This window comes from Vanessa tameamea, chromosome Z (genome assembly GCF_037043105.1).
Source record: "Vanessa tameamea isolate UH-Manoa-2023 chromosome Z, ilVanTame1 primary haplotype, whole genome shotgun sequence".
In the NCBI taxonomy this organism is placed as follows: domain Eukaryota; kingdom Metazoa; phylum Arthropoda; class Insecta; order Lepidoptera; family Nymphalidae; genus Vanessa; species Vanessa tameamea.
In genome coordinates, this window is record NC_087341.1 from 3,962,033 (window position 1) to 3,981,238 (window position 19,206).

At 30.8% G+C, this 19,206-nt stretch overlaps 2 protein-coding genes across 2 annotated transcripts in view; one reads left to right on the top strand and one right to left on the bottom strand.

Annotated features, from left to right (window-relative positions):
• The window catches only part of LOC113404191 (acyl-coenzyme A thioesterase 13-like), a 216,125-nt gene that overhangs the window by 179,830 nt on the left and 17,089 nt on the right, over nt 1–19,206 (bottom strand). The window lies entirely within an intron of this gene.
• LOC113404186 (peroxidasin) overlaps nt 1–19,206 on the top strand; it is a 59,271-nt gene that overhangs the window by 29,475 nt on the left and 10,590 nt on the right. The window lies entirely within an intron of this gene.

Consider the following 19,206-nt stretch of genomic DNA (forward strand, 5'->3'; position numbering starts at 1 on the left):
CGTGTGTGTGCGTGGATATATGTACTTATATATCACTTATTTGTGTAGCAAACGGGATGTTGATCCATATAAAATTTCTCCCAGACAAATAACAGATTGAGCTACTTAATATTAGTTTGATTTTGTTTATAAAGTAAAGTAACGCAGTAAATCTTAACTGAAGAAAGGCCTTCTCTTTAGGGAAAAGTTGTACATCATACTAAAATGCTACTTAAGTGCTATATGGATATAATGTGAGTTTGGCCGAACCATGTAAGACCTGCATGTTTCCATATGATCCTAATCGCCAAACACGAATTTAATAACGATATATTTTATATAAAAATTGGGCTTGTCCGGACCCATAATCTTCATTTAATATACGCATTCTATAGCCCAATCTCATCTCACAGATTCATTTGTTTCTTATTGAACTCCTCGAATGCGAAGCTTTATGATCTGGTATAACTATCCCCATATTGACGTCGCGAATTACTTAGATTTGTATATTTTCTTGTCTTATTTATATGGTGGTGATGTTGTCATGATCGATTACAATCACGGCACTCAATCTCAATGATGATTAGCAAACTACGCAGGATACATTATAATGCACAAGTTTGTGAGCAAATTGACGCGCACTCTCTGTTCCTTTGATCTCAAATAGCGATGGGTCTGTAAATCCAACACGACTGAAGAGACTTCAGGCACACAAAGATTGTCCTGCCAACAAATTAACATTCTTTCTATGGCTCGGGATGTACAAAGCTTTTTCTTTCAGACTCCGATGAGCACTTCTGGGATTGTACTTAGGGCGTCGAGATCTGCCACCTTATATCTAGCCACTAGAGGATCGATGCAGACATTAATAATTAAATACAAGGCATTAATAAATAACACTATTTATCTATTTCCAAAAAAGATAATAACAGTATCAAAAATAGGACTGAATTTACACAAACTGAAATATATATATATATTGTTTGGTGATTCAGTAAACAAGATAATTAAGAAAAATAATATCAGTATTTAGCAAGATATAAAATATTAAATAATTATTAATTAATTATTTCTTATACTTTAACAGTAAGCGAAACTTGTGCAAATAATTTTACAAATACAAATAATAAATTAAAAATAACTTTACGAAATAACTACTTGAATTTATTCAGATATTAATCAAGAATATATTCCTAGTCATAAATTCCGTTAGTCTTAGGAAATGCTTAACTACTAACAACCAAGGCTTTCAAACTGATATGAGCTCGCTATTTCTCTTTATATATTATGTGAAGATCTAAGTGGGCTTAACGTGAATTTTGTTAAAGTATCAGAATAATAGTTCGACTTATGAGTACTAAAAATATTTTTAGAATCGTAGAATTTCGTATACTTTCAACTGCGTAGCGTACTTATTATTTACATTACAGATTAAGACTCAGATTTCATTGATTGGATTATTTAATTTAGTAATTACTATTATGATTTAATACGTACATATATGTACGTAGTTTAGTTTTCTTAGGCGGGTAGTTGTTAAGTTTGGACTTGACGTTGTGACAAACATGACATTCAAACTTATTCGATACTGTGTAATATTGCATAAGTTGTCGCATAAATTAACTTAATATGAATCAACTGCATATCGTGTTATTGAAATCGCAATCAAACGAATGAAGCTACTAATTAAATGTAACAATTAATTAAATAATTGCAGTATTTGCAGATAAGAAACTGATACTTTAAGGCAATAATATGTTTGTTATTGTTCAGTTTAGCTCTGTCAGTAGTATGCTCTTTGAGCAAGTTTTCAGTCACGGTTCTTATATATGTTACTGTAAAAGCTCGAACTAAGGTAAATCTTAAGATTTTCCAGTAAACCCTATGATTTACCGACATGAGTTGGTAAATGTAAGTATTTATTATAAAGGGACGATTTTTTCGGACTTTTACCATTCCGACCTAACCTAACCTAACATGTAAATCCTAAGATTTACTAAGTGAATGATGGTAAAAGTTCGAATCCCAAAGTTTCATTTACCATTCATAATCGTTAAATCATAGGTTTTACTGGAAAATCTTAAGATTTACCGTAGTTCGAGCTTTTACAGTAACATATACATTCCAGCTTGGCACAGAAAAAAAATTGTTTTTGTTAACTTTACACTGTTTGTTTAACGAGTATGTGAATTTATGATGACTGAATTATTCATATGAAATAAGTTAGTTACACATAAAAGTTTGTTTTCATTATTTGTATGTGTTATGCTATTGTATGATTTAATAATAATTATAAAGTTTATATTTTTAATTTTTATATTTTTTTTTAAATTTATATTTGTAGATCTCGACAGGATTAGGTACCGATACAATTATATCACAAGCTAATGCTCGGCATGCTGCAATACGTTTTTAAACGTGTTTGTAAACTATTTTCAAATACGACTTGCGCTGAAATATTCTTCGTGCTAGAGTGCGGACCATTTGCCATGCCGATTGGTTGAACGAAATAATTGTTTATGTGCTAGAGAGCCATTCGTTACTTCCTTCATGATAAAATACATGTATGTGCCAATATTCGTCGTGAACGTTCAAACAGGTTTGGTCATGAAATATTTTAATGGTGACCACTTACCATCAGGTGGTCCATATGCCCATCTACGGTATAAAAAAAACTACTCTATATTACGATTTGAATAACTGCAGTAGCAATACCGAAAAAGTTTGTTAAATTTTGAAAGTTGACTAAGGTGATTAATGCTTGTATTAAATGTTAAAATGATTATGACAACCAATTTCATATATCAGTTTTTGACATTTCACGATCGGTTTCTGCAGATAATTTCGTTTTTGTCTTTAAAGTATTAGCGCTCCTGTTAGCTGTTGCTGATAAGGGCGATGGGTGTAGAAGAAACTTTAGTTTTTTGTTTAATTTTAGATAAGTGTTTGACTATGAATTTTATAGCATATTTTATCTTGTCATACTGTCGTATTGCTGTACTGACATTTAAAAGTACGATTTTACGATTTGTAAAATTTATAACATTATAGTTTATTACATATCAATAATATACATTCTGATTCTGTTTTATTATTGAGTAGCTTGTATTAGTAGAAGTATTGCATGGCATAATGTGTATCGTCATCAAAAACATGCCATGCCGGTACAACAAACTGCTACAAAATGTGAAGAGAACAAAACAATTAAGAGCTTCTAAGCTCACGGACTCTATCTCCACACCAGGATAATCTTTTATGGGCCAAACTTTCGTTTGGTATTGGTATTTCTTGTGTGTATTCGTATCCACTGGAATTTGAGGTCCGGTTATATTTTCTTTATTATATTTGCCTAATTATATGGTTGAAGGTTATATATTTTATAATTAATTGACGACCTCCGTGGTCGAGTAGTGTGTACACCGGTTTTCATGGGTACGCCACTCCGAGGTCCCGGGTTCGATTCCCGGCCGAGTCGATGTAGAAAAAGTTCATTAGTTTTCTATGTTGTCTTGGGTCTGGGTGTTTGTGGTACCGTCGTTACTTCTGATTTCCATAACACAAGTGCTTTAGCTACTTAAATTGGGATCAGAGTAATGTATGTGATGTTGTCCAATATTTATTTATTTATTTATTCAATATTTATATATATTTTTTTTATATATATTTTAATCTCCTAATTTTGATATAAGTACTGTACAAAAAGTAAGCCCTGATTTGAACATAATTTTAATGATATCAGTGATTCAATAAGCGACGTATGTCGACGGACAGTATACGGAATGAACGAAAATACTTGTGCACATTTAACAGATGTCTAATTATCTTTATGTCTGAGTTATACTCACGCAAATAAACACGCTCTATAATTAAAAGCCAGTTAAATCTCAAGTATTGTATTACAACCTGTTTCCGGCGACTTCCTACGCTTAATGATCCCGTGCTTTAGATTCCTACGTTCTTATATCTCAGGGACCATCTATGACAGATTTAATTACGGTCACCTCAGTGACTTACTTACTAACGCATCATTATCGTATATTACTGACCGTTTTTGAGTTACAAGTGAAGTCCTATAAGTTATGTCACATAAGTACAATTACGAAACAACCTAAGAAATATATTTAGGATGATGAAATGTGATGGTTTTGTCAAAAGCATCCTTGTGTTGCAAGTCCTTTTAAAACACATAAATTTATGTCATTAAAATTTTAGAAGTACAAATTAGAATATTATTTAATTCGTAACTCGATTATATCATGAGAATTCAATATAAATGTCTGCAGTCGATTCGTAATAAGACCTCTGACAAGTGTCAGTACAGATTTCATTAATGACTCTTTTGAACTCTTACATTTATCGATATAGTATGTATACAGTGCAATCAAAAAAAATAATTCATTCATTTTATATAAAAACAGATTTTAAATGAAATGAAAATTGTATGGATACGGTGTTTTAATTATTGATAGATTCAAATTCTGAATACCAGCGTTAGTTATGATGATTATTAAACCATTCGTATTTGCTGAATGTTCAACCTCTAAAGTGACATATGTTTGTACAGACTCCTTTATTTCAAACAAGTTCGAACTTTAAAATAATTAAATTTAAGCTTTTATATTATTAATAAATAGCAAAACCCGACAGACGTTTCTACATAAGTTAATGTGCCCGGAAGCCTTTTGTTGACGAGTTACAGTAAACTGACTAGTATAAAAACCTTCTCCATGGAAAACAAATATATGCACCAAATTTTATGGAAAGCGTTGAAAACGAAAAAGTATCGAAGTTTGTTTACTTCAAAGAACGGTCCTTTTTTATCACTACACAGTACAAAACAAAGTCAATTGCCGCCGTCTGTCTGTCCCTGTGTATGATTAGATTTTTAAAATTACGCAACGGATTTTGATGCGGTTTAATGAGGTTTTGAATAAATAGAGTGATTCAAGAGGAAGGTTTATATGTATAATACATGTATAACATACTTATTATTATATATTATTATTATACGATACTTTTAGAGGTTTCTAATGTGGTGTCGTAAATAAACACATTTTATTGCCCTTACATTTCAAATGCTGGCTGAACTCTATGAGATAGATCAAAATAATGCTCTACAATATTGTACATCTTAAAAAATTATACAAAAAAATCCGGGATGATATATGTCTATCTCTTAGGGATAACCTACAATAAACATTCTATATCCTTTACTTTTTACGAGAAATAATGTCTTATTTAGGAAGCGTTTTTAAGCAATATAGCATTACATTCTTATCCAATTAAATACCTTAAATATTCAAATGAATATTTTCGAAGATCTTACAGATATAAAATGCACGGGCATAGCGATTGTTTTGACTAGTGACAAAATAGTTTTGAACGTTGTATATAAAGACAATCTGTAGTATTTATGTATCAGCACTGAACTCGAAGACGGGGCGGGTCGCTAGCATATAATAAATGATAAATCATTACGCAGTACAGTCGTGTTATTGATTAAAAAAATATTTATATACTGTAAATATAGCGTCGAAAATACATATGTACATATCTGTATTTGTGACATTTAATATCGACCATGTAAACAGCGTCTCTAAATATAGCCATTAAAATTAAATGTAAGCTGGGCTGTTTATATTAAAGCATAACAACATTTCGTAGATTTTCATTTAACTGTATTCATTCGACTCAATATAAATGCATTCATTCGACTCAATATAAATGCATTCATTTGAAGCACATGTCGCATTTATGAAAGGAATTCATTTCATAATCGATGAATAGCTTTTATTAATAATAATAGAACAAAAAGGGTCAACTTGATGGGTATCTATTATAATGAGGAATTAAATTTGTTATATGATCGTTACATTATATAAAAGTTTTACCAGTAGATGTAACGCGTTTTGGGATATCATTATTTAACTGTTATTATTTAATGAGCTGCCCTTCGTTATTTCATCTGGTCTAAAATTAGACAACTCACGTGACAAGTAATGTATTGTTCCGAAGTTAAATACCTCTCATATCGAATATCGGTTCTATGATTGAGGGTTAGCAATGTTTGAATGTAAAATTGCGTGAAGACGAATATTGCATACAGCGAGGAGTATTGACAATTAGTTTTGTTTGTTCAGTTGTACGTTGCGCAATCACGACACGTCTGATTGGTATCTCACAATCGTATTAAGGATGTTTAGTTACAACCAATGTGAACGCACATAGCCGAAGTGTATGGTTGTATGTAGTATTTTAGATTTAGCTTGTTAGTTCAACGTAGTCGGAGAGAAAATTGTCGGCCCAAGCGCTTTTCAAGCGAACGCTGCGGAAGCTGTTTCAGATACACGGAAACTTTATTTGTAGATCTCTGAAATGTCTAGAAATCACCGCGTTTTGATATATAAAATAGAAAGAATATAAGTAACTATACCATCTCTATTAATTTCTTATACTGTATCCGCGTCTCATTAAATTAGACGTGTCATACGGTAATTTACCCGAGTTAAAACAGGTGAAACATAAACTCGCTAGCTTTGTCTTTAGATGTTCTTTTGTTTTTCTCTTTTTCTATAAACCCCGTCACAGTTAAGCAACGCTCTTACGAAATATAACGATTATTTTATATAAAACAGTATAAATAAAAAAATGAATAAATAAAATACTTACCAAAAAAATGCTTCAAATAAAAACATATTTAATAATAATAAATTATTTAATACATATATTATATAAATTATTTTTAATAATTCGAATACCAAATTACTTTTATAGTCATAGTTCTGGTGATTATTGTCGCACTAAAAGGAGACAATAATGAAAATAGAAATAACATTTTCTCAGCTTGCATAAACTGAATCCGATACACAAATAAAATGATAGGATGTTGTAAAAAATACTTTCATTTGTAAACTTGAAAGCTAATCGCAATGAGGATAAAGTTTTCAGAGTAGATGAACATGCAAGCTACGCTTAAATCACATCTGCAAATAAAAATGGCGCAACAGAGTTCTGTTAGAAAAAACTTCAAAACTAGCCGATGGATACAGTAATGAAAAAGTAATGAAAAAATTCTCAGAACAAGCGATATCAACTACAATAATTATACTAATTAACGGACGGAAGCATCAATATCGCGTATCAACATCGGTTTTTGTGAATTTATTTTTAAACATGGACGAATTTTGATCTTCTTTTTGACCAGAATTGCTCAAAGTATATCTTGTTATGAAATAAATGATCGTGACGAAATCTCTGTCCTAATTTATAATTTATATTTCATAATAAAATTTTAGAATTTTAGATTTGTGTAAGATATATATTAATTAAAATTACTTGTGATTTCAAATGTCACATTATTTGTTTACGTAATATTTACGGTAAATATTTTACTTAATATACAAAGGCTCTTTAAAATAATGTTCAAAATAAAATATAAAATCAAACTACAAATGGGTGTTCAATGGAAATGGCTTCGTAGTTATGTCTTCTGATCCCTCACATCAATTAATTTTTGTCATCACTAATTGATGGCTATTTGAGTCGCCTGGACAAGCTTTCAATCAAATTGACGCCACAAAAATCGAATTCAAGTAAAAAAAATTCCATCGTTCTACTTTAACGAATAATTTGATATTTTATTTTATTTCTATACGCAATCATGACCGATTAATGACTGATTGATCAACTGAATGATCAACTAAAATCGTGCAGTTTGCTTAGTTAAGCGATTTGCGGCATTTGATTGAAAAACGTAAAAGGTTTAGCTAGTTAGTGTGTTTAGTACTGTATTTGAGTAATTAATTTAGAAACATGATTTCTGCTTGACTACGCACTACAAATTATATTTCAATGTATAAAAAAAAATGTTAAATTAGACCAACTCACCGCTGTCATTCTACAAATTAGGCGCTGAGATTTTCGATGTTTTTGAGTAACATTTTCCTGACGTTGAAATATTATCTTTGTTTTATTTTCGTATACCCGATTTCCACCTAAAAAACGGTCTAACGAAAGTCTCTGTGACGGGACTATCGCTTGCGTATTCCAAGAAATATGGCTGATAGCATTATCTTCGAGGACAGAGTTACCCAGACTGTTAAGTTTTAAGAATGCAAAGACATTTGCTATCTTAATAATTGTTTCTCACTACAATCAAATCCGCCATTTATATTAATTGACATGTCAGATATGAGCTTTGTCTGAAAATATTTTTAGATTTAATTAAATGCAAATTTTAAGGCGCTTCAGTATTGAATTGACGTATGTTTGAAAAATCATTTTACTATAAATCTTGTACCAACAAGTAACTGTGTCATATAAGTCGTATAATTAAATATAATTTAAGTTGGCGCAAATAGGTTTAGGATGTCGCTAAATAATCGCCTGAACTTGCGATTTATCCAGGTTGTATCGGGCTGTACCGACATGCTATCTTCCAGATTTCCCCTTGCCCATTCTGCTCCTTGGTCAACTTGTTTATTTTTTGGTCACGCCTATTTCCTTGTTCTTTTTTTACTCCTGATGTGTTTGATTATTCTTTAATGAGAACGAAATAGGCAACAAACATTCACATATTCTCTCAGACTATAAATTGACAAATGAATTATACTTCAAAAATATAAAACATATATGTATGTATATAATGTACGATGAACTTTGTACTTTTTGCATGAAATCCGAACCTTACCTCATTAAAATATTAGTTTAAGTATGATTGCTCATATATAACGCTCATTCATATCCAATGAAGAGATCCGTTTTAACTAAACTTCCCTGTTTCGAGGAAACGCGCGGTGTTATCCCCCCTAATCCCCACTCGTTATTCCCGCTAGCACGACTTTAAAAGTGCAAACGTGTTATGGCGCATTCTGTATATAGCGTCTTTAAAAGTGAATGTTTTGAATTCGATGATATTTTAAAATAACTATTAAAAGACATCATAGAAGTGTGAACACTTTTACGAATATTTTTCGTATAAAATTATTCTCGCACGATATTTATTATTAAAAATGTTAACTTTGTGAATATTCTAAAGTGTTACAAGTGTGAAAAATCGCCATTTTATAAATCCTCCAACAGTCCGTAAATGTCCGACAGCTGGACTAAGATCTTCTAGCTTTTTTGAGGACATGGTTTAGAGCCTTATTCCAACACGCTGCTCCAATGCGGATTTACGGAGATTGTAGAGTTATGCCACAGTAAAAATTTGGCAAAAAGGTCGCAAACATTGTGCGCTTAAAACACATGTTCAAAATAAATTAAATTCATATGATAAATAATAATCAATAAAAAATAAATCTAGTAAATCTGAATAATATGATATACATTCAAACAAAATTCCATTCCGAATTAACACTTTAGAGTTGATAATTATTATAAAAACTTGGTTAACCTTGCTCCTTACTCAGACATCTAATATAATAGTCACGATTTGGTTGAGGAAACTATTAGGCATAAAGATACGTACTTAATTAGTAAAGATAAACGAAGTAATACTGTAATTTAAACATGCGTTACTATAATTAATAGCATGTTAAGAGCAAAGATTAAATGCTTGACCATTTAAATTCTTAGCAGTTTCGAGTGCAGTGTTGATGATTCAATATTTTATTTTTATTGTATGACATATAACGAGGCGTTTATATTAAATAATTTAAAAGCATATTATCTTCTTAATTATTATTTGTAATATAGCAACAATTAATAGGATTTTTCTAATAAAGCTAGGGCTACCATCCGTCCGAGTTTATATGGATCTATGAGTTACATAGAAAAAGAAACATTGAATATAAATAAATGATTTATAGTGGCTATATTATATACATTTTAGAAATATTGTCCGAGTTGAATTATATCGAAATAGTAATTTCATTATGCCTGCGTCAACAGCAATGCCAACCATTATATAGATTACTTTACGAGCAAAAAATAATTGCGCTCTATTATTTGAATATAAATTCTAATAAATATGAAGTAACCATATATCAGACTTTTCCGCCATTACGTCAATATAAAATATATACTTTTGGTTTTTTATGTGAAACATTTATTAACGCTTTAGGGGTAATAAGAGTCGATCTCTGCTTCTCTGCTTTTGTGAGCATCACGCATACTGCGTCGCTCTGAATTATTATAATAATAAGATATGTTTTTTTCGAAAAGGTTTTATTTAATTTTTTGTTATTGGAATCCTTTTATTTAAAATCGATATTTTACATCAGCACGGCTGGCTGGGTTCGTTAAGGCCAAATTTTGTTTTTATTTTGAAAGTGCACTTCTCGGTAATGGATAGCTTCATAATTGAATTAAATTCTCCACTAATTTTTCACTCTTAATAATATTATTAATAAACTTTAAAGTACATCATTCATATTAAAATTTTACCTATTTTTATTTCCCCAGAATCAAGCTTTATACCAATGTTAACGTTAAGAAAAATATATCAGACATATTATATTTATTTACATAAGAATTATTTACATCAAGGCCTTAATATAGTAATATATAATAATATATATCTGGTTTTGAAATAAACAATTATATTCTTAGTGATCAAACTTCATAAAGTTCCTTTAACATGACATATTTAAATTATATTGTAATATTTATATTTAGACTATTTAGGTCGATATTCATTCGTAATTTTTTTTATGAATTCAATACATATTTTAAAACAAAGGCATTGTACGCAAAAAAAAAATCAAAATAATTACGTGTTTCAAAAAAAAAATTAATACAGATATTTTATCGGCGTCATAAATTTTAAATATACATTTTAAAAACATGGACACCATTGTTGATGAAGTAATAAATGCTGAGCATAACTTTATTTTATTATGTCGGTGTCAATATCAACTTTTAGGTAGTATAAGTTGCGCCAAGCGTTTATATAATTTGGATTTAATCCCTTTACTTTAATGCGTGTCTGATATATGTAGTTTGTCATTTTTTTGGGGCTATGATTTCTGCTTCGCTCCTAAATGCCGTAGCCTGAAGGAACCCCTTAACCTTATTCAATAAGCGGACTATTAAAAAGCAAAAATCAAGAATTAGCTAATCACGTTGTCCAGCTAATTTCAGTGTTTTGTGAGTCAAAAATAATACCTTTTTTACAATTGTACAGTAGGATTACCATTTTTTTTAAGATGGTTAAATGAAGTCAAAAGTTTAAATTTCCTTATCATTTCGGCTGGCAAAATACTTCTGAGCTTAAATATAACATTGTCTAAGAATTTAATTTAAAACAAGCAAGTCTGCCTCTTTCCATACAACACGAGATAACTTAAGTATTAGAATAGAGCGCAAATCTTTATTTTTTATATTTGTATCAAGCTTATTCTGAATATTTTATTAAAATACAATTTTAAACAAACAACATTCCACCAAATTTTTACTGTTTTCTGCGATATAAATAATTTTTATAATCTATGCCCTTTTAATTTAATTTGTTTTGATCATTCCGCGTGAATTACGCCAGTGGTAATTAACTCCTCTTTAAAATGAAGTCATGTGTTACTACAGTTAAATACTTCTGTATTACGAATACCATGTGAATTTGCATTACAAATTATTTTGCTGTAGGCACAGTCAATGTTTTATATTTAATTTTTATAATTACATTTCAATTCCAAGAAATACATACGTTAGTTTTTAAGCAAAGGCTCAATAATCAACATTACATGAATATCAGCAAATTGCATATCGAGTTTTAGGTTATCGTCTTAACTGATCAGAAATAATAAAGTGACGCGTTGGAGCTTACCACGGATGAAATCCAGGGACCCAAATATCTATAATTTTTTGTAAAACTGTAGTTTTCATGAGAAAAGTTTTAGTGTTACCATCTCTTTATGAATATTGCATAAACTAACAAATCGTTAGTATCTTCTTGAAAGCATTTAAAACATCGATAACATTATACGAAGTTCTTTTTTTAAATTTTCAGATCATATGCGTTAATGAATTTCGTATAATATATAATATAATGATCAATAAAAAGTAAAAAAAAAATCGCCTTAAAGTTTGGCCCTAGTGGCACTCCCGAAAATGCTACCCGGTAATTATAGAGAATTTAAATACAAGACAAAGTAAGCAATAGTGTTGTGCACTATTGCTTACTGCACGTGTAGATAAAAATAGATGAAAGTTATCTTATTCAGTCATTTGTCATACGTAAATATTTCTTAATGTAATTGCATAATATTAGAATAATTTTAGCATTATCAGTGGCCTTAAATATAATTATCTTATAACCCGCCTATAATATGTAATATGACATAAAATACGATGCAAAATGTATAATATTAATTTATATCTCGATATTATAATAACTTATGTCTCCATTGTATCGAGTAGCAGATATTAGGTTGGACTCCGGCCTTGCTGTAATAAAGGTATCTCGTTTGAACCGTGACGCGTTACATATGGCGGCGCTCCCTTGGAATCGTGTGAGAACAATAGACGCTGTGTAGTATATACATATGTACTCTTTGAAATTAACAATGGAATGATGTTTTCGTGAAAATAAATATGTATGGAAAGAAAAATCTTTTTAAAATGTATGAATCCTTTTACTAAATTTTTGCGTTACTTTTTATCTTTTAGTCGCTAAAGAATAATAAAGTTATGCAGCTAAACCAAAGGCTTATATACATAATGGTTGCCAATTCTCTATGCAATATTCGAATGTTTAAACGAAAAGTAACAAAGTAAAGGCTTGGAATTTCATCCTCCAAGGCCTTACGAAGGTCTGAAACATTTTTCACCACGCCGATTAGTGTATATAAATGTTTTATGTTCCCTCACGATGTTTTCCTTCAACGCCGAGCGCGTAATGAATTATAGAGATAAATTAAGCACATGAAAACTCAGACATTGAACCTGCACTCTAACTATCCCAGCATGGCTTAAATATTGATTGTATATTAATTAAATTGGTGAGATTAAGCCGTTTTCCTATGTACCGGCAATACATTAATATTATAAAGGATTATGTAATAAACTGTGATGACTGAGTTAAGCCCTGCTTCATATTTTAATTATTTGTCGCTTATGAGCACCTATATAAGTGTAATTGAGCGAGTAAAAACCTCAAAAGTGTCTATGAATAACAGTAAAAAGCGGTTATTTTTATATTACAAACAGACACTCTCATTTTATTATATGTATGTATACAAATAAATCTATATCTAGATAAATATAGATTTATTTGTATACAAAGTCAGTACCTATTTGTCGAAGAAGCCAACATTGGTTTTATATTTCATATTTCCATTCTAAACAAGACGCTATGTATTTTACATGATTCAGAATCTCATGGATACCTTAAACGCTGATATACTTCCTTACGTAATAGTCATAGGTTATTATCTAAGTACTTCAATGAATTAATGAATGAAACATTATTGAGCCCTAGCTTAACATAAATAGACAGAAAAAGTTACCTAATAATTATTATTTCAGTACAAGGTTTTCAGTATTTACATGAAAAACTTTGTCATCTATGTTTACTAGTGGGTGAATTGTCAAAATTTATGTTTTGTCTTCTTTGACATTATTTTCGCAAAAGAAAAAAAATATATAAACTTTATTTTCAAACGGTACATTTTCGAATCGTACTTTTGCCAAATTTAAAAATCGAATTCGTTTTACGTTTCAATCTTCGCTGCACATGCTCGTTCACCGACTATCGAGTTTTAGTTTCAGACGTATACCAAGCGAATGTCACTATAAACCCGTTTTTACGAGATAGGGATTATTCGTTGAACGGAGTTAATGATTGACGAACTATAGAATATTTTGCACTCGACCGCTCGTCCAACTGGGTTACTATTCAAAACACTAAGTCATTTTATTTATATAACGAAAATTTTATATATGTATGTGTAATAATTATATTTTGTGTTTAAAAAATTTGGTATCTTATATAATTACACAAATTCAAAACAGTGTAATACCTTGCCTCCTTACATTTGGTATCATTTATTTTTTATTATTTCTTTGTTCGGTATTGATGAACTTTAGTGTAATCATAAAAAATTGCAATCAAAGTAGAAAATAAAAAATGTTGATTTTCAACCACTGCGCGCGCGAACACTTGTTTTATAAAAATGCTGCATTCGGGTGATTCTCAGAAATATGTTACAGTTTATAAAAATCTACCTCTATGTGACGATTGGATAGATTCGATTGCAAAACCGGAGAATTCTGATTATACTGTTAATTCTGTTGGTGGTAGTGGACGAGACGTTTAATTAAATATAGCACAATATGTCGTCCGAGAAAGTTAGTAACTATTGACGATTTAAGTCGTGTTTCTTGAAATCAGTCGTTATTGATAGCTCTAATTGACTTCAGATTACATAAGCATTACTTATTTTCATAGGCACATGACTGTATGTTCAGAGCATATTGAAGGTTCAATGTGGAATATAGAACAAGATTTATATAATATACTAGTGGATCGCCCGCGATACTTCGCGTTTATTCAAAAGTTTTTTTACGAATTTCGAAACCTGTGACAGGTTTTATTTTGATTTCATTTCATTTTAAACTGAAAATGAAATACGTGACTTTGAATTGTTAATTACACATGCGGAATCTAGATTGTAGTAGAGTTCCTTCCATTTGACCGTATCCAACGTAGAGCGGCTCGAATTATCGACGATCAAGCCCTTTCCGATCTGCTTGATCCTTTGGCTTTGCGTAGAGATGTTGGATCGCTCTGCATCTTCTACAGAAATTTTCACGGGGAATGTTCCGAGGAATTGTTCGGATTAATCCCGGCTGCTGAATTTCATCTTCAGACATCTCGTCAAAATTCCAAATATCACCCGCACCACCTAAATGTCCGAAAATCCACAAGAGCGCGATTTTTAAGACATTTTCTGCCTCGCACAACCGTACTGTGGAACCAGCCGTCGCCGGCGGTTTTTTCGAACCGATACGACTTGGGAACCTTCAAGAAAAGAGCGTACTCCTTCCTGAAAGGCCGGCAACGCACCTGCAAGCCCCCCGGTGTTGCAGATGTCCATGGGCGGTGGTAGTCACTTTCCATCAGGTGAGCCTCCTGCTCGTTTGCCACCTCTAACATAAAAAAAATAAATATATTAAACTCGAGGACTTGACATCTGTACGATGAACCGTAACTGCGACTCGTATAGAAGGATATTGTATACGGCGTTATCGTATTAGTCGATCGTGTATTGTTTGGTTTGACGCCAAAATGGCTGTTGATTTACGATAACAGAAAAGAGAACTAGGAGAATATTGTATACTTAAAAACATTACTATCCAACATCATATTTAAGAAAGCATATTTTGTACAGGAGCGAAAATGAAACTGGAATATATTTTGCTACATACTTTATTTCACAGGACCCTCTTCGCGGTTGGCTCTCGAGCTTGGCCTTTGTGTATTAGCAGTAGAATCTCGTGGTAGAATAGAGAGCAGTTCAAATGGTACTTGGACTGTTTCGTGTGACTGTTTTATGCGATGATATTAAAAGAATGTACTCGTAAGTTGAATGAACAGTCGAGGGCGGCTTTGTCGCTGCTTTTGTGTGCGTTTGGAAACTCAGTGGCATATACATCCTTAAGAAATAAATTATATTTGAATTTATTTATATTAAATAATACTCATGTTTAAGTTTTTTTTTATGGCATAGGTTGGCGGACGGACCAGGACCACCTGATGGTAAGTGGTCACCACCGCCCTTAGACAATGGCGCTGTAAGAAATATTAACCATTCCCTAAATCACCAATGCGCTACCAACCTTGGGAACTCAGATGTTATGTCTCTTGTGCCTGTCGTTACACTGTCTTATTCGCCTTCCATATCGGAACACAACAATACTGAGTACTGTTGTTTGGCGGTAGAATATCTGATGAGTGGGTGGTACCTACCCAGACGGGCTTGTACAAAGCCCTACCAACAAGTAACTTGGGAATCGATGTCGATTTTGAGAGCTTAAATAACGATATATATATATATATTAACGTAAAATTGTAACGTATCTATTTCACGGGAAACAAAAAAATTCTTTATAAATTAATTTTGTAGTAAATTGAATATACTAGTAATCACTACGATGAATAACAATGTACCGAAAAAAACTTACTTAAACTTGTAACCTTGAGCATCGTAATGACTTTTATTAAATTAGTGATTTTTTTATAATAACATAACATTTATAAACGAAAACTATGAGTATGCAGGAACAAATAAATTTAAAATTCAATCCTAAGTATTCTCTACCATAAAATCATATATATTTTTGTTATTATCATTATACGGCTCCTGTTGAATGTGAACCGCGGCTACGAGCCGAGTTAGCTTGGCAACGGTTTCTATTTGAATATATAATAGATATTAATAACATGAATTTAAATAGAAATTCATTTCATTAGGTTATTATTTGACAATGAATAAATACTAGAAATTTTATTAACTTTGGTATGAAATTTTGTATAAAATATATTAATAGTCGCATATTACTTTTAGTCGAATGGTTCAATATAAATATCATATGGTCTCGGATTATTATGAATCGGGTTCCGCACAAATAACATGAACTCAATATTCGTTTAAGAGAAATGAAAAGATTGTGCATCTTATAAAAGAATATTATTCTATATCGACTCGTATTAGTGGTATCGATCACTCATCCGCTCGTATACTCTTCCAACCATAATAGGAAAAAGTCAAATAAAGAGCATTTGACTTTTTTGATTGACGCGCTATCATTGGTCGATGGCTTGATTAATTTATGATATTCACTATGGATTTGCGAAAAAATTGCATTTTGAAAGTCGACGAAATTGTTATCGGAATTTTTGAAGTAAAATTAAAGTGGAAATAAGTAATTAAGTGCAATAGTGTTGTATTATAAATAAATATATAATAATCATAAACTCTTAATAGTTCATAATATAGCTGCGTTATTAGCAAATCGTGTGGAATACGTAAATCTAAGGTTTGTTTATCTTTTTTCCTACCTCTATTGGAATAGGCTATAAATTATTTTACAGCCAATATTTTAATAAACTATATGTTATGTTCTTACTTGAAGAGGAAGCGAGCCATCATTATATAATATACAAGGAAATGGGACATAAGACAGTGTCGTTACTGGCACATTGACATTGGGGGGGAGTATATTTTTCACAATGCCAATGTCTAAATTTGAAGATTACTCCAGGTATATATTTTTTTAAAAAAGCTTCATTTCACTGGTAAGATTTGCCCAGAAGTCAGAAATAGACGGGCGCCTGTTTACCAGTTTTATAATTGAGGATTTAATTTTAAATTACTTTCTAACTTCATTTTGAACAGACAAAACCCAATATATTTTCTCTAATTACATACATCAATTTAATTTGTTTCATTTTTGTTAAATAAGAGCCATAATCATCATGAATAAATATATTCATAAAGAACTTATAATTATGGAGCTAGAGAGAACTTAAACTCCAGCAGAAAAATACAAACAGTTAATTAAGTTGACTGTAGTTCACACTTGGCAGCAAAAAATGCAAAAAAATAAGGACTAGAAGTTACGTCATAAAGTACGCAGTACTTCCATTTAAATAATTCGTTTCCTAACACATTTCACATGCAGGACGCGATACAATAACTGTAGAAGAGCAGGGTATAATTTATTATATCGTAACGTTTAATTGCTTCCTCAAGGGTACTTGATGAAAATAGTTACAAATTTTCCTGCGCACTATCACCGTTTTATCGTTTTAAATGAAAATTCATTTGGTCCTCAAATTAACAAAGTTCCAAGTGAATTCAACATAAATTATTATTTATTTTCATCGCATTAATAAGTGAAATATTTTTAGCACATTTTTATATTCACAATTTTTTTTATTTTTAACGCATAGCGACACTCATTCTGGATCCCTTTGACCAAATACTAATACTGGATCGATCCAAAAAAATATTTTAAACAGGAAGATGAACTCTTATTATTAACTTAAAATTAATTAAATTAAATTAATATTAACGACCAAAGAAACGATGGATGGATTGTGTGAAAGATGATATCAGAGATAGAGAAATATGGAAGAATAAGACATGCTTTAGCCGATCCTAAGTAGAATTGGGATAAGGGCAGGAGAATGATGATGTATAATTTCTATTACTGACAACGTCAAGAAGCCAACAGTTTTCGCTTTTAAAATTCGTTCAAATTTTTAAAGAAAATTATTACCTAAATACCTTATGGCATAGTGACAATCGCGAATGATTAAAAGTATGGAAATGGTTAATATTTTTATAGTACATATATATATGGCGATGGGGACCACTTACCATTACGTAACTCATTTCATTTCATTAACTCATTTTTTTAATAAAAAACCTAATAAAACGAATTCCAATGTTTACTTATTCATAAGTATTACGAATATAGCAATATTGTATTATTATTTTTTGTATGCTCTGTATGTTAGGTTATCTGGAAAAGCCGATTACTGAGTGATTAACTCTTTTGTAATTATTTAAAGTAATTTGTTGTTACAGTTGCGAGAGTCTCAAAATAAAATTTTCAACGCGTGATTAATCCGGAATAGTTAAAAATCTCATTAATAATAAAAAAGGCTCCTTGTTTTTTCATTCATTTGCATAACATAATAAGTTAATTTTAAAAATACATTTAAAAAAATGTTGTTAATCTACTACGATTCGAATTTTAGCGAAAATATGAAATATAAATCACTTTATATTTTACGTATTTATTTAAATCTAAATTATATACAGCCGACATGGTTCACTGCATTGAAAACGTGTACGCAAAATAAATTGTTCAATTCCAGGCTAACACCTATAACTTTTTAGAGAGATTATTTTTATTATTTAACTATTCGACACCAACAATTTATACTACGCTAACTCGAAAGTGTACCCACACTCCGCTAATTTAAAACGCTAACAATTATTAGCGTAATATAAATCGATTGATTTCAAAAATTGCTTTTAGTTAGCGTTGTATAAATTTGTAACTTCGTTAATTTTGTATATTTCTTCACGATTTTATTAATACATATAAAATAACATATTTTAAGCAACTTGGCACAAAAAAACGATTTTAACTAAAATTCGAGTTAGCGTAGTGTAAATTGTAGGTGTCGTGTTGCTCGTGCAACGGAAGGAATTCATCCCTCCTGCAGTGTGCTAATCGGATTAGCTAATTTTAATTTAATTTTAATGAGTTAAA